General features: G+C 34.4%; 1 protein-coding gene across 12 annotated transcripts in view; it reads right to left on the bottom strand.

Annotated features, from left to right (window-relative positions):
* RALYL (RALY RNA binding protein like) overlaps positions 1–27,058 on the bottom strand; it is an 881,748-nt gene that overhangs the window by 479,119 nt on the left and 375,571 nt on the right. The gene's annotated exons all lie outside the window — the stretch shown is intronic.

Genomic DNA, 27,058 nt, shown 5'->3' with positions numbered 1-27,058 from the left:
TGAATGGAAAGTACTATTTTGAGCTTCAGTTAACAAACATACAATTATTTTTCAGAAAAAATATGATAATTACATGAAAATGTGATTAATGTTTAATGTGCTATTATGGTATTATTTATAGCTTAATGTTATTGTTGGTTGCCATTGTGTTCTCTCACAGTCTTAGGACAGTTGTAGTTGCATAGGGCAAAGGCTAGTGACATTCTTCAGAGGAAAGAGAATGATGTGTTTCAGGTGCCACTGAACTCAAAGCATGGTGCCAAGGACAAAATTAGAAAGTGCTAAAAGCAATTATAGAGGACAATCCTCTGAAATTTATAGCACATTTGAAAATCTACATCCATACTGCCTAATTATCTCTGTAGGAGAACTTTCATCTCCAGCGACCAGAAATTTTAAATTCAAATTTTAGTAATATAGGTCAACATAAACGCAGAAAGAAAAAAAAGAAAACTGATAATTGCAAAACTGGGAAATAAATCCAGAGAAGTGATTTCAGCTAACAGAAATAGTACAGAAGTGAGTTCCACTAACAGAAGTAGCAACTATCATTTCAAAACAATTTTTTAAAAAGTATTCCTAAATATAATACAAGAAATGCTCCAATCTTCTACAACTAAAAGTCTATAAATGACAGTTCACAAATAGTGACTTCTCACCTCTTAATGATCAGCTTTGCAGAGTCATATCTTTTCACAAGGAAACTACAGCCTCAAATGAATCATAAAGGTCAGTTGAAAAGAAGAGAAAAAGGGTTTAATGATTTTTTTTCAATGGAAAAAGTTTTTATCACTTGGAATCACAGGGAATTTGGCCAGCAACACAGGTGCATTGGCTGGATCAGTTTCAAGGAAGAAATTTCTCTGCATGAAATTTATGGGTCTAATATTATTTTGAAGAACAGTTTAAAATGATCACAACAATAAACTGGGGGGCTTTACTCACAAGATACTCAGATATTCCAATGAACAACCTACACTATTCCAGGAAGAGGAGGATATTTCAAGGAACTTTCATGCACGGAGTTCTCCAGGGTGTTGGGTTATAGTTCAGAGAACTACAGGTCATCTAATAGGTACCTAGTTGTGTAGGAGAACATCTGAAAAGCCAATCTGGGTCAAAGGGTGCAACAGCTGGATGCATGACAAGCCGAGGAAGTCATCAGTTAATGATGGATGGGAATTTAGGGAACATAATTCTTTCTTCAGCAATGTAAGCACCTTGAATGCAAGTCAATATTCTCAAAACCTGGCATAAAGATGTTAGTGTCTGTGAACAAAGCCTTTTACTGCTGTTGTTACATCAAACAATGATTGCCTTTAAAGGATTCTAAATTTCATCAGTAGAGATTACTGGATTTAAACAAAAAATACTCTTTCATATCTCATTAGGTTAGCTGCAAATATAGATATCATAATTCACATAAAATTAAAATAGGGCTCTTTCAAGAGTAGGCTTTGTCACAACTGCTTCCCAAGCTTCCTTAAAGTAGGGTAGACTATGAACTCAGTATGTCCAGTCTCATTCTCTCTAAATATTCATTTATCCAGCACAGATTTTCTAACCCATGCCCTGCTTAGAGTAGGAAAATTTTATAAGTAAAATCACTTGAGAATCTCAACTGGAAACTTCAGAGTTTGCTCTCTTTGTAAGTTTAAGGTTGGAGATACATTATATATATATATATATATATATAAAACATATATAAATTAATATACAAATCAATATATATATGCATACTTTGAGAATAGGATTTCTTTAATGAGTAGAACTCTATAAAGAAAAAGCAAAATTCTTGCAAACCTCAGTGTTGAGTTAGATTATATTTTTATACTACTTAAAATATATATAAACATGAAACTAGGTATAAACTATTTATATATAAATTAGGTATAGAATTAACACATAACCTATACATATAAAATTAAACTGACATAAATGAAAGACAAAACCACAATATCAATAAATTCAAATTATCAACATAAATTTAATGTGACAGATAAAGCTGTATCATAAACTAAATAGCAGCTTACAGAATGAACACATAACTTAGCTGAGTGGTGCAGATTCTTTACACTTCTGCATTGTGTTAAACCCCAGGGCTATGCCCCTAATGACAACATTTTATGGCTTTTCTTGTTAAACTATTGCAAAATCTTCCTTTGGGCAGTGTGACTTGAAGTCTTGTAACTTTTATATTCACTCAAATGAATCAATGGCCTATTACATCAGCATTTGTTCTTTTCCCATTAGCCCAGGAAATTATAGTTGTGATATTCGGGGCCAACTCTATTGTAAATACAAACTTTTGTAAATTTCTAGCACTGAAATTGTGCAATATACACATTTAAAAGATGGTCATTCATACAATTCAGATTATGGTGTATCATTCTCATTCCCATACCATAATACATATATCAAAATGTTTAAAGAGAATGTTTATTCCAGCTTGTTTTATAAAGTGATCACAGTGATATAAAGGAAGTCACAATAGTCCTTTCATTCCTCAGCCTGTGCCTCTTTTCCCTCTGTTTTTAGACTTCTATCCTTTCCTTTCCATCCAGTAACTACTGATTGCTCTGTGCCCATGCCAGACCTGTCCAATCATGGAGAAAATTACTTTGATGAACACATGCACAGTAAAGCATTGCTTTCATAATGAGTTACCACTCCCAGGATTATTTATAAAAACTACCTAGATAGAGAAAGCACTGCTTATACAAAATGAATTAATTTCTATCACCTACCATAGTAAGGATATATATTTTCATAGCAGCCCTTTCTTGGTGTCAGATAAACCAAACTATGCTGAAAAATAGTATTCTATGTTGACAGAATTAAATTTAATTAACCAATGCTATCTATATAGGATGAATATATTTTTCTAGAACAACTTTCTGCTTTCCATACATACTAAAAAAGAACTGTAACAAGTTAGGTTTTCTATTGTAAATTGCTACCAATTATCAATTTATATCTAAGACTATTTCCTAGATGCTTGCTAAATGAATTATTCATATTTCTCTAAGTTAGGCTGAGGATCAACTAAGTCCAAAATATCAGTGGCTTTAATACTTATTTCCCATTCAAATTATAGTGGTTATGCCTTTGTATTGGGCTGTGGTCAGTGTGGTCAGTGTTCAGATCTGCAGTATTGTCTTCTCAGAGACTCAGGATGAAGAAGCAGCCCTGCCTGAGACATGTTGTTACATTAACAATGGTCATAAACAGAAGGGGCAAAATTAAACAATATGAGCACATTTAAAGCTGCTTCTTAGAAGTAGCATATTTCATGTCCTCTCATGTTCTGTTAGTCAAAACGAGTGTCATGAGCAACCCTGACAACTGGGTAGAGAAAAACTCGGCCTATAAGGACTCGTTGCACGAGTGTGGAAGAAGTCAAAAACTGAGCCCAATATTACAAAAATTACCACTGTAAATAATGTGTTAGGGATGTGATTAAACAATATAGCCGATTTTCTCGTCTTTTACAAATCCCTCATGGTGGCCAGGAGCTCAGTCTTTGGAGTCAGGCAGCCATGATGAGACTCAAACTCTGACACTCACTAGCTGTTTGATCTGGAGCAAACCCTCTCTGTCTCAGTTTTCTCAACTGAAAAAAAAAATTAATAATATCGGTCTCACAGCTTTATTCTAAGTATTAAATGAGGTACTTAATGTAAAAATCTTGAATATCCTCTTAGAATTTTGTACATTAATATGCTTTCCATCTCTCCCTCATCCATCATCTCTACACCTCATACCACTTTAATTCTGAAAAGTTCAAGCAATGTGCAATTTAAATAGTCATTTTCAATACAATTTTGCATGAATCACTCTTGTCCTTAATCAAATAAAATGACCTTATTTTGTTTTTATCATTTGTCACATTGTTCCTGCAAACGTATATGATATGAAAGCAATTAATCTGGGAAGGGAGTAGAAAAATTTCACAATAAAACATTGTGTAGAAGTAAGCTCAAGTGAGCAGGTCATTTTACGTTCTGACATTCTTTCTAATGTTCATGACTTTTCACGAAAGCAAGTTATCCAAAACAGTGAAAATTTTATACACTCCCCCTGTTCTTTCTAGTACGAGTAACTACATGTTATTATATTTATTTCACACTAAACTGTTAGCCAGTAGCTTTATTGTTATGTATTTCTAAATGAAGAAAATGTTATATAGGCTACAATGATCCTCACATACTTAAGAGATGATCTACATGTTGAGCATGGGGTAGTTTCCAGAAGAGGCCACTTCTCAGAAGCTAAATCTATTTCCAAAAAAAAAAAAAAAAAATCGTAAAAGAAAAGTTGGAACATATTAAATGAAAATTTCTAACCAAAACCTTAGCATTACTTTTGTTCATTCAAGTATTCATTGGTTAGGAAAATGGTTCTTAGGATGGAGTTATACCACTTAGGGAAACAGAAGGAAGTGATTTCCTCCAGTGAGTCTGTGGCATGCAACAGAGGTTCAACAGGGCCTATCAAAAGCCCATCAAAAGCCCATCAAAAAAAAAAGCCCATCAAAAGCCCAGTGAATGACCATGTATGTCAACGTGCTATTTCTCAGCCATTAAGAACACGCTTGTGTATAAAAGAGATTTGCCCCTACAGTCACGGAAATTGCTGTTTAGATGAGGAAGGAAGTGTTAAACAAATAATTACAGGGGAGTAAACATGTTACACAAAGTTAGGAACCAGAGACAGCACATAAAGACAAAAAATAATAATGACTCAAAATTAGTCCTGAAAAATCCCTTAAATAGACCAAAAATATATGACTCACATTATAAAGGTTGATACTTCGCCATATTCTTTATTTTTTGGAAGAAATAATTTATAAAAAATTGTATGTTGGGCCTAAAAATGCTTTAGACATTTACCTTTAATTCAATTGGATTTATCTAGGATTATTTAACTTAGGGGATGAGATGCTGTTGTATACGAGGACATTGTAAAGAAGGTAGTGAAATGAGGGTGAAAATGATTGAGATTTGGTTTGTGATAAGGAAATGGAATTTGTTTTGGGTAAAAAGATTTTTCTGAGGCAGAGAACAACACTCCCAAGACCTAACAGTTGCTGGAGAAAACGATAGGTCAGAGCGGTGTAAGTATTACTGGAACTATGTGTCTAGAATCTCTTTGGCATTTGTTGAGTGCCACCAACAGTGATTGGAATATAATTTGGTAAGTTTTATATTTTTGCTTCTTTCAACTGTGTTTATTTGTAAATATCCCTTGCAAAGGCAGAGAAACCTGTTAACTGGATTTTTAATATTTATACTTATGTATAATAGAAACACTGGACAAGTAAGAGTCATTTTGATATTTTCTCTTCAAAAGATACACACTCACATTTAACTGAACTCATCCTGATTGCAAAGCAAAACACAATGAATTCCCAGAAATTGCAAAAAATTTTTATGTCTGTTACATTTTCAGTTTCTTAAATGTGTGATAGTCTAATTAACTTAAAGTGAAAAATACTGAGATGATTTCAGCTAGTAATAAAACATTGTTGCCTACACAAACATGAATGTCTTTCAGCTGTGATAGCTTAATTTTGCAAGGAATTTTGTTATTATAAAACTACTATTACATCATGATAACCAAGTTTCTAAAAGAAACTGATTAAGTTTCAATTCTGTAAGATAATTAAAGGAATATGAGAAAATAAAACTATATTAAGAATGTGATTATGTCACACTAACTCTATCTTAAAGGCTTTTTTAGAGGTTAATTTAGTATTCTAAATATTTAAAAATAATTATGTGTATGGAAAGATGATTCACCTCACAGCAAATGTTTGTACAACAGTTACTTTTTCCGCATACACCACTTCATATCAGTAGGCTAATAGTATATAAATATCTGCTAACATAGATATACATATTAAAAACGAAATGGGCAGCAAAAGCCAAGAACATTAATTTTCTTAAAGGTCCACTGTCACCTATAGCTTGATTTTACTTGGGTTTATGACCGGATTTTCATTAAATTCTCATTCATATTTTTTTCTGGACACAGAGGCCCGGAAAATATTAGAAGCTACTAATTTTCATGGTGTTCTAAATACCTCAAGAAAAGGTTACTCTAGTTCTTTTTAGAGGTTACTAAATAGTTTATTAGAAACTCTTATAGGAACACTTCTGAAGTTCAGTGTTACCATTTTTGCCTTGAAACAGTTTGAGGTACATAGCTCAGTCCTGAAAACATGCCTCGCTTGAGGGGTGATGTAAGGTTCATAGGTGAGATCTGTAAGAAACAACTTGCTCAGACCCAGAATATGTCATTGGCCTATCCTCCATGCTTGGCAACAAGGAGTAGTGTTTTTTCCTTAGTGAATTACAGAAGATTTGATTGATTTTACTGTATGTGAATTTGAAATTGTTTAAAATTTGAATGTCTTGACATTTAATTTTTTTGAATAATAGCATACGTTTTCTTTCTTCCTCATCGAGCTCATTTATGTATGTGTCTGTGTGTGTGTGTCTGGGTGTCGACTTTCTCTCTCATGCCTTTTGACTCCCACCCCAGCATCTTAAACTACTTAATTGAATAGTCACATCTCTGTTATCACTCTGTCTTACATTGAAGACTCTTTAAATATAATAACTTTCTTATTTCAAAAGTTACTTCTTATATATAATGAGTTGATGGAAATATTTTAAACATGAGGCTGGTAAATTGGATAGAATTAATATGACCACTCCACTACATGAAGCTATAAAAAATGTCAGCAGTTGGAATATGAAGAAAAAAGTGGGTCTAATTAGGAAGCCAAAGTCAAAACAAAGATCCAAAATCAGAGTACCAGGTTTGAATAATAGCAAGATTATAAAATCAAGTAACATCAAGAAAGGACCCACAGATATCTGAACAGGATTGTTTGCTTTAGCTTGTAAGTGGGACCCTTCTCATCTGTAAAACTGGGCTGATTTGCTTTACCTTATAAAAACAAGATGTGTGTATGGATGAGGCCATATTGGGAGACAGGTTCACCAAAAATGACCCCACTTTGACACAGCTACCTTGCTGAATTTCCATTTCCCAGATGAATACACATCTCACTGTAGTTCACATGACAGATAAAACAAAAAAATATGTTCTAAGTTTAATTGGAAGTATAGCCATCTTGGTTTTTTTTCCAGAACTTTTCTGAAACCACATTGCTCCCAGTTCAGCTCAACTTTGGAGTGATTTTCAAACTCATTTTCTCTCAACTTTTTTCTTTTCCATTTTCGATATCCAATAACCAAGTCATAAAACTTCCTCTCCTAAAAGTTTCTGACAGAGTTACTCCTACTTTATTCATCACTCTCCTTTTGAACTTACCAAAATGTACTGAAATTATGTATATTCCTGTCGCTCTATAGCCTCCAGAAAAATGAGAAGATCTGTAGAACCAGGGCAATGTTTTATTCCCTTTGTGGTAGGCATTCAAAGCAGAGTTGAGGATAAATGAATGATTTAATGAATCCTTTTCATTTACAGTTACTATTTTGGTCCAACCATGGAAGAAATGACATGGATTTATTCCAACAAATATTTATTCAGCACCACTCACTAGCCTAGGACAAGGGCATACAACCCTGAGCAACTTAGATGTGGGCCTCTGTCCCCAACATATCCCCACTATTTTTTTGTAATTACCTTTCCTTGTTCTCCAGTGTAATCAATCACTGCCATTAGGTACCTGTATGTATCATCCACCTAAGAATATTCTTCCCTTACAGCTCTTTCTTGCTTAAACTATTCCTCTTAACTGCAATGTGCTTACCTATAACTCTACCAACTCATTAATGACAACTTTTTAACTCAAAAGTCACTTTTTAGGGAAGAAAAACTTTACCTAATTAATCCCATCTCAACTTCCTCTCTTTTTTATACCACGTTCACCTAGCAAGTATGTATAAAATAGTCTAGTAATCCTACAAACTATAGGTAGATTTGGATTTAAATGATCCTGAGGTCCAAATTGTGCCTTATATTATTCCCATTTTTCAAACCAGCAACAACTATGCTCATCCACAAATCTTTTTTTTTTTTTTTTTGGTAAAAGCTTGTTAACTGAAACAATAAAAAGTTATATTGTCAAAAATATAACTTTGGATGTTTCTGTTATAATTATTTCAAAAAGGTTAATTTCAAGTCCCATTTGCATTCTTCTCTAGAGTTTATCTAGAAAAGATCTAAATTTCAGTAGGAAAACAAATAAAACAGGAAGTTATAATAAATATAGTAAATTTAACTTTAAAACTAGGAAAAATTGACATATTCTCTTGTTAATGTCTCCTTGGTTTGCATCTAAATGTCTGTAGCTTTGAAAATTCTTGTTGTACCTCATTTTCCTTGTTTTTCTTTTAAATATTAGGTTATATTTCTACCATGAGTGATAGTTATAGAACTAAGATTCAACTGCAATGGTGTAGGAAGGTTCCCTTTGGTATCACCTCACACCAGTCAGAATGGCCATCATCAAAAAATCTAAAAACCATAAATGCTGCAAACTCCACTCTTGAGAGGCATGCACAAAAGTTCACATGCTCAGAGTCCCAGCACAGATGCACTTAGTTTCAAAAAAAACCTGGGTCAGATCCAGTTACTGATCTTAGAAAACCTCCCAGAGAGACAGGAAGCAGTTAGTATTATCTTCAGGAGCAGAGGCTCTGGTGCCAGCCATTTTTGCTATCTTGTTGTACAGTCCTGACACCAGTGTGGCAGGAGACATTTTGGAATTCTCTCTCTAGCCTATTAGCTGTGGGGGACAGCCCTGCCAACCAGTGCCTGCAGCATTCACACAACACCAGGCTTTGTAGTCAGTCGCACAGGGGTAACACACCTACACCAGTGGACCTACAGCAGTTGCATGCAGCTGGGCTTCTTAGCCAGCCATACTGAGGTCCCAAGAGGCCTGACCCACCCACCAGTATGCCCACAAATACCATATAAGGCAGGGCTTCAAAGCCAACTGGGCAAGAGACCTCACTTTTCTACCAGCATTCCAGCAACATTTGACTACATCACAACAGAAAGCAGCATGCACCCCACGCAGGGGACACCTCTGGAGCATCTGGGCCTGGTGGTCAAAGCAGAGCATGCTGCTGGGCCCAATAGGACATCTCCTACATAAGGCCACTTCTCCAAGATGGGGCAATATAATGGGCCTACCTAATATATAGAAAGAATTAGGCAAAATGAGAAGACAAAGGTGTATATTACAAATAAAAGAACAAGAAAAAAACTCAGAAAAACAACTACATAAAAGAGATAAGCAACCTCCTGAAAAAAGTTCAAAGTAATGATCGTAAATATGCTCAAAGAACTAGAAGAAGAATGGATGGACACAGTGGGAACATCAGTAGGAAGTTAAGAAAATATAAAAAAGAACCGATTAAAGCTAAAGAATACAGTAACTGAAATGAAAAATATACTAGAGGGAACCAATGGTGGATTAGATGATACAGAAGAACAGACCAGTGATCTGGAAGACAGACTAGTGGAAATCATACAAGCCCAGGCTGGAGGTGGGGGTGGGGGAGAAGAATTAAAGAAAGTGAATATAGTTTAAGGAACCTCTGGGACAACATCAAGCATACTAACATTCATATTATAGGGGTACCAAAAGAAGAAGCGAGAGGGAAAGGGGCATAGAATTTATATGAAGAAATAATAGCTGAAAACTTCCCTAACCTGAGGAAGGAAACAGAAATACAGGTCCAGGAAGGACAGAGAGTCCCAAACAAGATGCACCCCAAGAGGTTCACACCAGGACACATTATAATTAAAATGGCAAAAAGTAAAGACAGAGAATCTTAAAAGCAGCAAGAGAAAAGCAACTAGTTATATACAACAGAACTCCCATAAGGCTATTAGCAGACTTTTAAGCAGAAACTTTGCAGGCAAGAAGGGAGTTATATGATATATTAAAAGTGCTGAAAGAAAAAAAAAAAAAACAACAAGAATAATCTACATGGCAAAATTATTATTCAGAACTGAAGGAGAAAAAAAAAAAAAGAACTGAAGGAGAGATAGAGAACTTTACAGACAAGCAAAAGCTAAACGAGTTTGTCACCTTTAAACAGGCCTTACAAGGAATATTAAAGTGACTCCTTTAAGCAGAAAAGAAAAGGCCACAACTAGAAATAAAAATGGATGAAAGAAAAAAATCTCACTGGTAAAGGCAAACATATAATGAAGTTAATGGGTCTACAATATATAAAGCTAGTAATAAGGTTAAAAGACAATAGTAGTAAAATTGTCTACATCTAAAATGAATAGTTAAGGGATACACAAAATAAAAAGATGTAAAATATAAAACATTGGGGGAAATGTAAAATTTAGGGCTTTTAAGCTTTTAAGACATCATCAACTTAAAATAGACAGCTGCATATGGAAATCATTATATATGAACCTCAAAGTAACCATGACTAAAAACATATAATAGATACACAAAAAATACAGAGAAAGAAATCCAAACATAACACTAAAGATAGTTATTAAATCATAAAGAAAGTGAGCAAAAGAAGAAGAAAGGAACAGAGAAGAACTACAAAAACAACAGAACAATTAACAAAATGGCAATAAGTATATACCTACCAAAAATTACTTTAAATGTAACTAGAAAAGAGGCTCAAATCAAAAGACATAGGGTGGCAGCTTGAATACAAAAAAGCAAGGCCCATGTATAAGCTGCATACAAGTGACTCAGTTCAGCTCTAAAGACACTCACAGACTGAAAGCGAAGTGATGGTAAAAGATATTCCATGCAAATGGAAACAAAAAGAAAGCTGAAGTAGCAATACTTGTATCAGACAAATTAGACTTTAAAACAAAGACTGTAACAAGAGATAAAGAAGAACATTACATAATGATTAAGGGATCAGTCCAATAAGAACACACAAAACAAGGTAGCCTCATCCACCAGAGGGCAGACAGCAGAAACAAGAAGAAATACAATCCTGCAGAGTGTGGAATAAAAAACACATTCAGAGAAAGATAGACAACATGAAAAGGCAGAGGGCTATGTACCAGATGAAGGAACAAAATAAAACCCAAGAAAAACAACTAAATGCAGTGGAGATAGGCAACCTTCCAGAAAAAGAATTCAGAATAATGATAGTGAAGATGATACAGGACTTCAGAAAAAGAATGGAGGTAAAGATAGAGAAGATGCAAGAAATGTTTAACAAAGACCTAGAAGAATTAAAGAACAAACAAACAGAGATGAACAATACAATAACTGAAATGAAAACTACACTAGAAGGAATCAATAGCACAATAACTGAGGCAGAAGAATGGATAAGTGACCTGGAAGACAGAATGGTGGAATTCACCGCTGAGGAACAGAATAAAGAAAAAAGAAGGAAAGGAAATGACGACAGCCTAAGAGACCTCCGGAACAACATTCAAAACAACAACATTTGCATTATAGGGGCCCCAGAAGGAGAAGAGAGAGAGAAAGGACGAGAGAAAATATTGGAAGAGATTACAGTCGAAAACTTCCTTAACATGGGAAAGGAAATAGCCACCTAAGTCCAGGAAGTGCAGAGAGTCCCATACAGGATAAACCCAAGGAGAAACACACCAAGACACACAGTAATCAAATTGGCAAAAATTAAAGACAAAGAAAAATTATTGAATGAAGCAAGGGAAAAACGACAAATAACATACAAGGGAACTCCCATAAGGTTAACAGCTGATTTCTCAGCAGAAACTCTACAAGCCAGAAGGGAGTGGCATGATATACTTAAAGTGATGAAAGGGAAGAACCTAAACCAAGATTACTCTAGCTGGCAAAGATCTCATTCAGATTTGATGGAGAAATCAAAAGCTTTACAGACAAGCAAAAGCTAAGAGAAATCAGCACAACCAAACCAGCGCTACAAAAAATGTTAAAGGAACTTCTCTAAGTGGGAAACACAAGAGAAGAAAAGAACTACAAAAACAAACCCAAAACAATTAAGAAAATGGTCATAGGAACATACAAAATCAATAATTACCTTAACATGAAGGGACTAAATGCTCCAAACAAAAGACACAGGCTCGCTGAATAGATACAAAAACAAGACCCATCTATATGCTGTCTACAAGAGACCCACTTCAGATCTAGGGACACATACAGACTGAAAGTGAGGGGATGGAAAAAGATATTCCATGCAAATGGAAATCAAAAGAAAGCTGGAGTAGAAATACTCATATCAGATAAAATAGACTTTAAAATAAAGAATGTAACAAGAGACAAGGAAGGACACTACACAATGATCAAGGGAACAATCCAAGAAGAAGATATAAAAATTATAAATATATATGCACCCAACATAGGAGCACCTCAATACATAAGGCAACTGCTAACAACTATAAAAGAGGAAATCAACAGTAACACAATAATAGTGGGGGACTTTAACACCTCACTTACACCAATGGACAGATCATCCAAAATGAAAATAAATGAGGAAACAGAAGCTTTAAATGACACAATAGACCAGATAGATTTAATTGATATTTATAGGACATTCCATCCAATAAGAGCAGATTACACTTTCTTCTCAAGTGTGCACAGAACATTCTCCAGGATAGATCACATCTTGGGTCACAAATCAAGCCACAGTAAATTTAAGAAAATTGAAAACATATCAAGCATATTTTCTGACCACTAAGCTATAAGGTTAGAAATGAATTACAGGGATAAAAACATAAAAAAACACAAACACATGGAGGTTAAACAATACTTTATTAAATAACCGAGAGATCACTGAAGAAATCAAAGAAGAAATCAAAAAACACCTGGAGACAAATGACAATGAAAACACGATGATCCAAAACCTATGGGACTCAGCAAAAGCAGTTCTAAGAGGGAAGTTTATAGCTATACAAGCCTACTTTAAGAAACAAGAAAAATCTCAAATAAACAATCTAACCTTACACCTAAAGGAACTACTGAAAGAAGAAAAAACAAAATCCAAAGTTAGCAGAAGGAAAGAAATCATAAAGATCAGAGTAGAAATAAATGAAATAGAAACAAAGAAAATAATAGCAAAGATCAATAAAACTAAAAGCTGGTTCTTTGAGAAGATAAACAATAAATGATAATCCATTAGCCAGAGTCATCAAGAAAAGAGGGAGAGGACTCAAATCAATAAAATTAGAAATGAAAAATGAGAAGTTACAACAGACACCACAGAAATACAAAGCATCCTAAAAGACTACAAGAAACAACTCTATGCCAATAAAACGGACAACCTGGAATAAATGGACAAATTCTTAGAAAGGTATAACCTTCCAAGACTGAACCAGGAAGAAATAGAAAATATGAACAGACCAATCACAAGTAATGAAATTGAAACTGTTATTAAAACTCTACCAACCAACAAAAGTCCAGGACCAGATGGCTTCACATGTGAATTCTATCAAACATTTAGAGAAAAGTTAACACCCATTCTTTTCAAACTCTTCCAAAAAATTGCAGAGGAAGGAACACTCCCAAACTCATTCTATGAGGCCACCATCACCCTGATACCAAAACCAGACAAAGATACTACAAAAAAAAGAAAATTAAAAACCAATATCACTGATGAATATAGATGCAAAAATCCTCAACAAGATACTAGCAAACAGAATCCAACAACACATTAGAAGGATCATACACCATGATCAAATGGGATTTATCCCAGGGATGCAAGGATTCTTCACTATATGTAAATCAATCAATGTGATAAACCATATTAAGAAATTGAAGAATAAAAACCATATGATCATCTCAATAGATGCAGAAGAAGCTTTTGACAAAATTCAACACCCACTTATAATAAAAACTCTCTAGAAAGTGGGCATAGAGGGAACCTACCTCAACATAATAAAGATATACGACAAACACACAACAAACATCATTCTCAGTGGTGAAAAACTGAAACCATTTCCTGTAATATCAGGAACAGGACAGGGATGTCCACTCTCATCACTATTAATCAACATAGTTTTGTAAGTCCTAGCCACGGCATTCAGAGAAGAAAAAAGAAATAAAAGAATACAAATTGGAAAAGAAGTAAAACTGTCAGTTTGCAGATGACATGATACTATACAAAGAGAATCCTAAAGATGCCACCAGGAAACTACTAGAGCTAATCAATGAATTTGGTAAAGTTGCAGGATACAAAATTAATACACAGAAATCTCTCACATTCCTATACACTAATGATGAATAATCTGAAAGAGAAATTAAGGAAACACTCCCATTTACCACTGCAACAAAAAGAATAAAATACCTAGGAATAAACCTACCTAGGGAGACAAAAGACCTATATGCAGAAAACTATAAGACACTGGTGAAAAAAATTAAAGGTGATACCTACAGATGGGGAGATATACTATGTTCTTGGATTGTTAGAATCAATATTGTGAAAATGACTATACTACCCAAAGCAATCTACCGATTCAATGCAATCCCTATCAAATTACCAATGGCATTTTTTATGGAACTAAAACAAAAAATCTTAAAATCTGTATGGAGACACAAAAGACCCCAAATAGCCAAAGTAATCATGAGGGAAAAAAACGGAGCTGGAGGCATCAGACTCCCTGAGTTCAGACTGTATTACAAAGCTACAGTAAACAAGACAATATAGTACTGGCACAAAAACAGAAATATAGATCAATGGAACAGGATAGAAAGCCCAGAGATAAACCCACGTACCTATGGTCAACTAATCTATGACAAAGGAGGCAAGGATATACAATGAAGAAAAGACAGTCTCTTCAATAAATGATGCTGGAAAAACTGGACAGCTACATGTAAAAGAATGAAATTAGAACACTCCCTAACACCATATAAAAAATAAACTCAAAATGGATTAGAGACTTAAATATAAGACCGGACACTATCAAACTCTTAGAGTAAAACATAGGCAGAACACTCTTTGACATAAATCACAGCAAGATCTTTTTTGACCTACCTCCTAGAGTAATGGAAATAAAAATAAAAATAAACAAATGGGACCTAATGAAACTTCAAAGTTTTTGCACAGCAAAGGAAACCATAAACAAGCCGAAAAGACAGCCCTCAGAATGGGGGAGAACATATGCAAATGAACCAACGGACTAAGGATTAAGCTCCGAAATATATAAACAGCTCATGCAGCTCAATATTAAAAAAACAAACAACCCAATCCAAAAATGGGCAGAAGACCTAAATAGACATTTCTCCAAAGAAGACATACAGATGCCGAAGAAGCACATGAAAAGCTGCTCAACATCACTAATTAATAGAGAAATGCAAATGAAAACTACAATGAGGTATCACCTCACACCAGTTAGAATGGGCATCATCAGAAAGTCCAAACAACAAATGCTGGAGAGGGTGTAGAGAAAAGGGAACCCTCTTGCACTGTTGGTGGAAATGTAAATTGATACAGCCACTATGGAGAATAGTATGGAAGTTCCTTAAAAAACTAAAAATAGAATTATCATATGATCCAGCAATAAAAAAAAAGAAAAAAGAAAACACAACACTTGCAAATATATATGCACCCAACATGGGAGTACCTAATACATAAAGCCAATATTAATAAACATAAAGGAGAAATTAAAAGAATTACAATAGTAGTAGGGGATTTTAACATCCTGATTACATCAGTTGATAGATCATCCAGATAGAAAATCAATATGGAAACATTGGCCTTAAACAAAACATTAGATCAGATGAACTTAATAGATATATACAGAACATTCTATCCAAAAAGAGCAGCATAAATATTCTATTCAAATTCACATGGAACATTCTCCAAGAAAGATCACATGCTAGGCTACAAAATAAGTCTCAATAAATTTGACAAGACTAAAATCATATTAAGTATCTTTTATGACCACAAGATAATAAGTGAATTCGGAAGATATGTGAGTATATCAATAAATATGCCAGTAATGAACAATTAGGAAATGAAATGTCCAAAATGATGCCATTTACAGTAGTATCAGTACCATTTACAGTATAATATCCATAGCACAAATTTAACTATATACACAAATTGATACTAAATAAAATTCTATGTCTAATTACATACAAAATATATTCTATATTATATATAAATATTTACATATTTGTTCTATGTCCAAAAGTGACATTTCAGGGCAGTGAGGAAAGAATAGATCCTTCAAAAATGGAATTAATTGGATATTCATATGAGGATAAGTGAATTTGTTCACTAACAGGTAACATAAAAAAATTCAATTCCAGATGTATTAAAATATAAATGTAAATAATAAAATTCAAAAATCCCTTTAGAAGGAAACCTGGAGGATGTATCCATGACAATTGAGTAAGCAGTTATTCAACAGGACAAAAAGTGCACAAACCATAATGGACATGAGGACTTCTTGGGGACTTACAGCCCATGCTCTGCTCACGTGTGAGGAAACCAGAGCCCAGACAGGATACCTTCTTGAATAGGCTCAACACCTCCAGGAAGCTCCAAATCAAAGACCAGGACTCCAGTTTTCTGAATTAAGTTTTAGAAGGTTTTGAGAACCATTAAACAATAGGACTTAATAAGATGCCTAGTCTTTTACTTTCCTTTGCTTTTTATAGCACTTTATATGTCCCAGGTGGTGTTTTAAGCATTTTGCATATATTGAAGCATTTAATCTTCAAAACAACTCAGTAAGGTGTGTTCTCTTATGATTATCTCTATTTTACAGACAACACCAAGGGAACAACACCAAGATCTTTAGTAACTTGCCGCAAATTACCCAACTGGTATGTGGAAAGCTAGGATTCTAACATAGGAAGCCTGAGTCCAGAGCCTGTACTCTTAACCACCATCTTTCACAAACACTCGAAGGTATAATTTCAACTTCTGTGTTTTAGTTTCAATTCATTTAAGTTCAGAACTGCAGTATCTATAATTTTTTTCAAGGATTAATATTCTAATTTTTGCCACCTACTGTTTCTGAGCTATTTAAATTCAAATCTACATTTCCCAAAAGATCTTCTCCAGTCGTACAATACTTCATCCCTTTAAAAAAATTCCTGTAACACTTAATGTTGGCATGACAATATGTTTTATCTTACATTTTCCACCTTCTATTGTATGTGATTTAATACCAGTGTATGTCACTCCACAATTGCCCCAATAAACTTACAATACTTTTCCTTTTGTGGTACTTGATCTACATTATTTCATGCTTTATTTTATATTTGCTGTCTTCAGTTGCATATGTATACATATTTTACTACATGATTAAAATATTTCCTATGGGCAGTCCTCTATTTTATTGTATTATTTTACATTATAATTTACTCGATGTTATTTTAATTTTATTTTATTTTGGTGTGGCATTGTGTTTCTACTCCCTTCTAGAGTTTAATATGTGTTGTCAAGCATCTAACACAATTATACAAATACTGTTGAAAGAATAAATGTTCTTATCAGTAAGGCTTTTGAAATTAATTCACCTGTGATTTTCAGACATTTTACTAACAAGACTAAAGGATAACTTGAGACATTGTATTTTATCTATCATTGTGTCCAGCTTTGTTCTAGGGAAGAAGTTAGAACAAGTTGGAGCTAATAAGGTCCTTCTCACTGTTGCTCAGGAGTTTCCAGTGATAGTCTTGTGAAAAATTGCTCATAAGCAGTATCTACAACTGCTTTCACTAATTTAGGTTCAGTGATTGAGTCAAATAAACAATTTTAGAGACAGAAAGAAAATACCTCAGGCTTTCTATCATATATGGGGGCATGTATCTCCCTGGCTGACGAACGTTAGTTCTTTAATTCACCATATCTTGGAATTTTGCTAATTAGCATTTGTTTAAAGCACATAAAGTAGCCCTGTTTAATTACTGAAAACCTGAAAAGTGTTTTGTGCTCTGCAGTCCAGAGTGTTGTTTTCAATACTTATTATCTGAGAACAGTGGATTATGAGGATGAAGATGGAAGGAGGAAGAAGAGGACAAAGACTTCTCAAGCAATTACCAAATATGTATAGGTTGGACAGTAGAATGAAGGATAATCTACAGTAATTTTGAAAAATATTAAAAGGAAGTTTCAAGGCTTTTGTTTTCATGAAAACATGCTCTCTATAACATTTAGTACAGTATAAGATTTCCTTATTTGTAAAATGGGGTTAATGAAATTAATTATCTAGCATCCATGAAGGATGTTGAAAAGTTATTTTTTTAAATGTAACGAAGTGAATCTTGAACTTCTTTGAGAAGTTTGATGAGTGAAAATAACATATAGCTGAAAATGTTCTTACTAAAATCTACTATTTTAGAATGGTAACATATTTCTCTCAACTACAGAAAAGATGAAATAAAAATGACTTATACTGAATACCATCCAATAAGTAATTCTTTATGCCTTCACTCATGTATACCATTCAAGAGCCTTCACAGCCTTGTGAATAGATTTTTGAAAACAAATATAATGGCCATCTAAATATAACATTTTGCAACTGGTAACCACTTTGCATATCTGGATAATATAAAATTTGCTGGAAAATTGGTTGTTTCAACTATAGGGATGTGTTGGACATTTCTTTAGTGGACAAAAAAGCTTGAATGGCAAATAGTTCCAAAGGAAAAAAAAATCAAAGATTTACTAATTCAATTTTCATATTCTCACTGCAGCTAATGTTTAAATTAACTGAAGGATTAGCTTATGAGTCATATCCTGGGAATTGAAAACTTTGTCAAACTATCAAGTTGAGAAAGTATGATGATAATATGTTCTTTAGACACTGAGGCAGGCAAAAGCTACTTTTTTTTTTATCAATACAAATTGTAATCATTTTATATAATGATGCCTTGCTAAAAATGTTCTCTATTACTGGCAGCATTCTTTGGAAATTTTCTACAAGATTTTCATGACTTAGAAGCCCCTACAAGGGTTGTGTACTTCTCAAGGGGTTCTGCACTTTGCAAGGGGTTCTGCAATAGACTACAATATCTGAAATGATCAACTGTACTCATCATCTCAGCCCAGGCTCTCTGTCAGTCTGTCCTTACTGAATGTTCAGACATTGCATCTAACTTGTACATGAAGGCATATGCAGGAGAGTAACTCTTACCAAAATGGAGTAGGACAGACACAATGGGAGAACTAATGTATTTGCTAGAGAAAACATCAACTAGGGATGCTGCAATTCTTAATTTCTTTGTTTTAACAAGCTTTTACTGGTACTGTTGAATAAAATATATTTGAACATCACTAAAGCATCTGAGTAGTCTCAGAACTCAGCATTTTTCACTGAACATTTTTATAAGGTTTGTTCTTCATAATTTCTAGTGGTGATCTGAAATGTTTGAATGGAAGGATTTAATGAAAAAAAGTCACATCTCTTAAAGGAATTATATTAAAGATGTGTAGAGAAAAAGAACTTTAAAAACTGTTTAAATAGGTAAACGTATAAACATGTCAACTGTATAGATGTTTAATTTGTTTCTGGTGTTTGTGTTTTTAAGGATTAGAAAACAACTGGTGATACAAGTGGTAAGCTATGACCATAAACACATTATAATAATTGTTCTGAAATGCACATACCGAGTTTTGTTTTCTGGACAACTGGAAAAGATCTATCCATATTATAAATTATGAGTTACTGTCAAAATAATGCAAGGCATTGTTTTCATATAGTTTATCTTGTTTAAAACTATTGTAAGATTTCTAAATTAATGGAGTTTGTTTTGTTATGATTATTCTAAAATAGTGCTTCTTAACCAGTGGTGGTTTTACCCCTCAGAGGACTTTTGGTAATATCTGGACACATTTTCAGTTGTCACTACTAGGAGTGGGTGCCACTGGTGTCTAGTAGGTAGAAGTCAGGGTTGCTGCTAAACATCCCACAATGCATAGAACAAGCCCTCAAAACAAACACCCAAAATTTAAATACTGCCAAGGTTAGGAAACACCGCTCTAAGGAGAGGAAGTGCTATATACAGTCCACCAGAAATTGCAAAATACAGGCACCATGTTACTTAATGACAGATAATTATATTAGGAGAACAAAGAATAAAAAATAAAATATTCAGTAAATAGCTTGTAACAGTTGCACTAAATCTGAGTGTAATTTTCATTTCCAGTGGACCTCACCCTAGTTGGTGTCCTGGCTGGAATAGGACATTAATAATTCTTTTACACATGAATGAAGAAGTGAATGAATATTTCAACATTACAAGGAAATCAATGTGTATATTAAATAATATATTATATAACTAAAGCATAACAGCAACTTAAATGATAGTTAACAAATATAAGATATTCTTTTGAAGCCAATTTCATTAGACTGAATACAATCTCATAAGTATTTCTACTCACTTAGATTCATCAGTATATCATGCAAGACCCTGCACAGACTGGTGTCAATCTTATCTCTCTCCACTCTTCTCTATGAGACCATTCTTCATCCACGGGCTTTATTCACTTCTGCCTAAATTAGGACTCCAGGTATAATGTTTCATCCACCTAGAATGACCTTTCCATATCCGACCATCCTTATAACACTAATTTGAAATCTCTCCTCTTCTAGAGTTATCTTCCATCACACTTGTAATCACCTGAATTAATTTCTTATTCTCAGCAATCACTGACTCCACTATTATGGACTGCCTATACCATCTATTCAAAATCTGCTCAGAATTGTGCAGCCAAAAAAAAAAAAAAATACAGAGGATTTCTCATAGCACTAGAATGATTTCAGAGTCTAAAATCACTGTGTGTAAATTTTTATCACAACGTTTGGACCGTATAAAAGCAATGTTCTAAGCACTTCACAAACATATGAGTTCTGCATTGTACACTGAATTAAACACTACTATTTCCATTTTACAGGTTAGGAAATGGATTCTGAGTGAATAACTTCTTCAAGTTACTTTACCACTGTGGCAAAGAATCATCTGCCCACTAAAGATATACTGGTTACGGGTGGGAATGGCTGCCTAGTCCCATTTACATCTAGGTGTGGTCGATGAAATGTAAGCATTAAGATGAGGACTACTTCCAGGCTTGAAATGCAAAACTTCCAGAACACAATCCTCCCTCTTTTTTCACCAGTCTGCTGGTTTGACTTCTTTCTGGGTTCCACGGTAGTGTTGGAGCTCAGGAGAGGCCACCCCAAAATATGCCACTTTGGCATATTGATTCTTTTGAATCACAGTTATTAATACTTGAGAAACAGCCAATGCAGGAAGGGCACACTAACCCTCTTTTGTCCCCCTGAAAGCAAGAAATAAATCTCCTATGGGAAAGGTACCCTTCCTGTTCCAGGAGTTAGAGAGACATCCTTATCACCAGAAATAGGGAACTTGAGGCCTAGAAGCCTGTATAAACAAACTTTGTTACTTCTGTACTAATTTACTACCCCAAGGACAAACCCCTTTGTCTTGTCAATTCTTTACAAATTTATTGTTTCCTTGTCTATAAGATATAAAAGCTGCCTGCTTTGGTCACATTTTTTAGCTTCGTATTTCTATAAGGTCCTGTATGTACAAATTAAATTTTTCTCCTGTTAATCTGTCTTATGTTAATTTAATAATTATATCAGCCAAAGAACCTTGAAGAGAAGAAAGGAAATGTTCACCTCCCCTATAGTAGTCACTCACTGAAAGATGTCAGAACATCCCACAGCCTGGCCCCTGGATGAAAGAGGGGCAGAGCTTCCATCCTTACCCATCTCCTCCCTAGGACACTGATTGTATTTTATGTGAGAAAGAAATAAATTTCTATTATGTTAACTATTGAAATGTCAGGGTTTATCTGATACTGAGGCTGGTATACTTTAAGTTAAATATTATACAATAGTTATCTTACGAGAAAGATCAAGTAAGTTGACAATTCTACTTTAAGTAAAAATGCAATAGATAATAAAGACCATGCATTCAAGTTGTCTGGTTTAAGCCTGACATCACAGAATAATCATTAATAGCATCCCTTCTCACTCTCAGAAGTATCCTGGTTTGGATGATAAGATGTACAGTCACGTTACTAATATCCTGATATGAAAAAAAAATTGCTGGTGAGAATAAATATTGAAAATAATTAGGATGAGATTACGTGAGCTTGATATCCTGCACAAGCATCTGTCTGCTATAAGGCAAGTTTATTTCTCAGAGCTTCAGTTCTTACCCAGCAGAATAGGCATCAAAAAAGATAATCTGTGCTTGAAAAGCTTAGACAATGATGAAGTACTGTGCAAATATCTAGCCATTAATAAGAGGAAACTATGAAAGGGTGCCATTTTAAGGAATGTAAAGGAAGCATTCAATGAATAAAACCTTTCTTTAAACCCATATATCATTTACTATAATGTTTGAATAAAATATGTATATGTTAACATTTGATGCTTATTAAAGACAGGATTATATTTAGAAAAATTAAATCAGGACTATTTTTTTTAACATCTTTATTGGAGTATAATTGTTTTACAATGTTGTGTTAGTTTCTGCTGTATAACAAAGTGAATCAGCTATATGTATACATATATCCCCATATCTTCTCCCTCTTTCCTCTCCCGCCCACCCTCCCTATCCCACCCCTGTAGATGGTCACAAAGCACCGAGCTGATCTCCCTGTGCTATGCAGCTGCTTCCCACTAGCTATCTATTTTAAATTTGGCAGTATATTTAAGTCCATGCCACTATCTCACTTCGTCCCAGCTTACCTTTCCCTTGTCCTGTGTCCTCAAGTCCATTCTCTACGTCTGCATCTTTATTCCTGTCCTGCCCCTAGGTTCATCAGAGCCAATCTTTTTTTCTGTATGATAGACTCTAGGTCCATCCACCTCACTACAAATAACTCAATTTCATTTCCTTTTATGGCTGAGTAATATTCCATTGTATATATGTGCCACATCTTCTTTATCCATTCATCTGTTGATGGACACTTAGGTTGCTTCCATGTCCTGTCTATTGTAAATAGGGCTGCAATGAACATTGTGGTATATGACTCTTTTTGAATTATGGTTTTCTCAGGGTATATGCCCAGTAGTGGGATTGCTGGGTCGTATGGTAGTTCTATTTTTAGTTTTTTAAGGAACCTCCATACTGTTCTCCATAGTGGCTGTATCAATTTACATTCCCACCAACAGTGCAAGAGGGTTCCCTTTTCTCCACACCCTCTCCAGCATTTATTGTTTGTAGATTTTTTGATGATGGCCATTCTGACCAGTGTGAGGTGATACATCATCAAGACAGTATGGTACTGGCACAAAAAGAGAAATATAGATCAGTGGAACAGGATAGAAAGCCCAGAGATAAACCCATGCACATATGGTCATCTTATCTTTGATAAAGGAGGCAAGAATATACAATGGAGAAAAGACAGCCTCTTCAATAAGTGGTGGTGGGAAAACTAGACAGCTACATGTAAAAGAATGAAATTAGAACACTCCCTAACACCATACACAAAAATAAACTCAAAATGGATTAAAGACCGAAATGTAAGGCCAGACACGATAAAACACTTAGAGGAAAACATAGGCACAACACTCTATAACATAAATCACAGCAAGATCCTTTATGACCCAGCTCCTAGAGAAATGGAAATAAAAACAAACAAAAAAAAAAACAAATGGGACCTAATGAAACTTAAAAGCTTTTGCACAGCAAAGGAAACCATAAACAAGACAAAAAGACACCCCTCAAAATGGGAGAAAATATTTACAAATGAAGCAACTGACAGAGGATTAATCTCCAAAATATAGAAGCAGCTCATGCAGCTCAATATCAAAAAAACAAACAACCCAATCCAAAAATAGGCAGAAGACCTAAATAGACATTTCTCCAAAGAAGATATACAGATTGCCAACAAACACATGAAGGGATGCTCATCATTGCTAATCATTAGAGAAATCAGGCCTATTGAATAACTACTTCTCAGGTTTCTGACTTTTGAGAGACTGAATCCCCTTGCAAGGAGACCACACTAACTTCCCTTTACAGCAACCCCATTGGAATTACTTGCTTCCCAGGGAACTTGCAACCACGTCTTCTTCTTCTTTCTCCTCCTTCTCTTCCTCCTCCTTCTCCTTTTTTCTTTCTCTCTTCATCTTCTTGTGTTACATTTTTAAATGGGGATAAAAGGCCCTTTAGTGAAATCCATCCATTCCTCTAAACATCCAACCATTCACCCAGCACATACTTACTGAGCATTTGCCATGGAAGTGTCAGCACACTTCAAGGTGCCAAGAAGATTAATATAAACATATATAGTCAATGTTCTCCAGGAACTTAGCCTATGGGGAGAAGGAAAAGATACCTATCACAAAACAGTAAATATAAAAATATAATTGAAAAGAAGGTATGTGCTAGAAAGGGATACCAGTAGGTTTGAGGTATCAAAGTAGGTTTCCTTAAAGTAATGACATTTGACCTGAGATCTGAAGGCTGAACAGTCAACTGAAGGGAGTTAAGAAGTGAGGAAGTGAGGTGAGATGGTGGGAAGCTTGGCAAGGATATTCCACACACTCACACAGCCTGTGCAAAGGTCCTGATGAGGGAAAGATGACTTGTTCAAAGAACTGATATAAGTCAATTTAGATGGAGCACCAAGAAAGGCTCAGAGGATGATGCTGTAAGTCTGCAAATGAGCAGAAAACAAATCACATAGAAAGTTGTAGGCCACAGCAAGGGTTTCAGTCTCTTTTTGTAGAACAATGAAAAACCATGCATAGCTTTTATCAAAGGGTGATATGGTTAAATTTGTATTTTGAAAAGATCACTCTGGATGCAAAATGGTAGCTGAGAATAAAAACACTTTTGAAATCCATTACTCCTAGGACACGCTTGATAGATCGTTACCAGCATTTGTTTGTTGTCTTCTTCTTTGTCCACACCCAGGATTGCTCTCCAATATATTCTTTCTTATCAATTCATTTTCCATTACTTCCCTCATGATCAGAATTAAGAATATTCACCAGATTTACTTTAAAGTTAGCAATCCCTATTCATGTTCTTTCTTTGAATTCCTTAAGCATTTACAAGACCTTTATAATGTAATAAAATTAATTTAATTCTCTATTTTATGTATTCTTTTTTTAAGCTAGACTTTGGTCCTCAACAAAAGGAACCTGTGTACAAGCTTTAGAGAAAAAATGATTTCTACAGATAAATGATTTTTTAGTGTTGGATTCTTCCTATTATTAATAACTGACTTCCTATGTTCATAAACTGTGCTTTTGTAACCAACCTAAGAGCGAAAGAATCTAAAAATAAAGACCTTACAAATGTCTATTTATAGCCTGTGTGTAATCAAACCAAGTGTAATCTGTAGAAATTGGCACTGATCGAGACTTTTAGTCTCCAACCTCTGCATGGTATTTTGGTACAAAAGAACACTTTATGTCTGACCTCTCATATAAAAATTGTCAATATTAAACATTTAAGATGTTTATTTCACCTTTCACATAATGTGTTTGAGAAAAAAACAGTTCCAATGGCTAAATTTGGATTAAAAATATAATAAATATTTCTAATATTAACAAAATTTAGAATCCAATTCCAATGAATTATTAAGAAGAGGATTCTCTTTTAAATTTTTAAATTTAAATTATTTTAAATAACCAAATTGAAATACATTTTTATAGTGAGCTTTACATTATAGAAATTGTGTTTTTTACAAAAATTATTCAGAATAATTTCACAGTTAGATTTTGCTTTTTTTAAGAATCCCCAAGTACTGTGGATGAAAATGCAATCAATTGTTCTTTTCCACAGTTTAGCAATCCTTCATTACATATCAAAGGCAGGAAGCCAGGGTTAAAAAGGGATATCCCCTTTTCTACTGTGGTGCAAAAGATGTGCTGAAGAACTGAAAACGTATAATACAACAAAATTAAGTTGTGACCAAGTTTCCTTTTCTTTATAATACCCACAGTATATGTTGTGATGGATACCCGGAAGGCAGCAATACCAAAAATCCATGTCTTCACCCAGTTTATTTATTTAAAATCCTTTAGTGTGTTCAGTTATCATATCTCAAAACACATGACAAAGGGTAAATTTCCTCAGAGTGCCAACCTTGACCTGGGAATAAGAAGAGGAGATATCACTGGGGAAACGAAGAGAGAATGATTTTGAAACACGTATCACAGACTGGGGTCATAGCTGGCATGAGGTCACATGCCACACAAGTTTGAATGAGTGAACTTTGAACTGAAAAACAAAAGGCATAAACTTTAAAGAAAAGGGGACAGGGCACCCAAAATAAATATGTCAAAGTCACAATCAAGTTTGGGACATGCCTTGATTGTAGATTAAAAAAAAAGAACTGCGGACATTCATTGCAGTTTGGGGAAATAAGTACTTTGTTTTTGTTTAATTGCTCTGGAGTAATAAATGTATAGACGTCTTACCCCTTGGGAAAAATATCACCTTAATTATTAGTTTATATGCTATATGCCTTTAAGGGAAATAACCTCAGGAAAAAAACCATGTATTCAATAAAACATTCCTTGTGTTCATTATCATGTTGGTAAAATGGACAGACCATGGAACTATTTCAAGGTGCCTTTTTATGTGTTATGGTATAAAATTTAGGAATCTTTGTCAATATAGTATAAATAAAAAGTCCAAGGGAAGGCTTATCAGAAAGCCTCTTCTAGTTATTTGGACCTAAATATTTCTCCTCAGATCTATCTTCAGCCAATATTCTTCTCGCTCTATATACTTTCCCAGAGTGAGCTTATCCATCTCCATAGTTTTAACACTATCTGTGTTGATGACTCACAATTTTTTTACTCTTAGTCCAAATCTCTCCTCTTAGTTTGGACCTGCATATTCAAGATTCTACTACATACAGGTACTTGGATATCTTGAGGCATGTACATCAATCTTATTACATCTATTCAATCCTGAACTCATTGTCTTACACAAAAATATTTTTCCCTTTGGAAATAATTCTCCATCATCCTAGTGATCTGCAAGTCAATCCAACAGACAACTCAACCCAGAAATATGGGAATCATTCTTGATTCTTCTCTCTCTCTGCCTCACCCAGTGTGCCAACTAGTTATTAAGTCCTATTGATACTACCTCATTTTCCTAATTTTTCCTTCT

This window comes from Balaenoptera physalus (genome assembly GCF_965194825.1).
Source record: "Balaenoptera physalus genome assembly, chromosome: 17".
NCBI lineage: Eukaryota > Metazoa > Chordata > Mammalia > Artiodactyla > Balaenopteridae > Balaenoptera > Balaenoptera physalus.
Note: the sequence above shows the minus strand (reverse complement) of the source record. Positions and strands in the feature narration are given on the sequence as shown.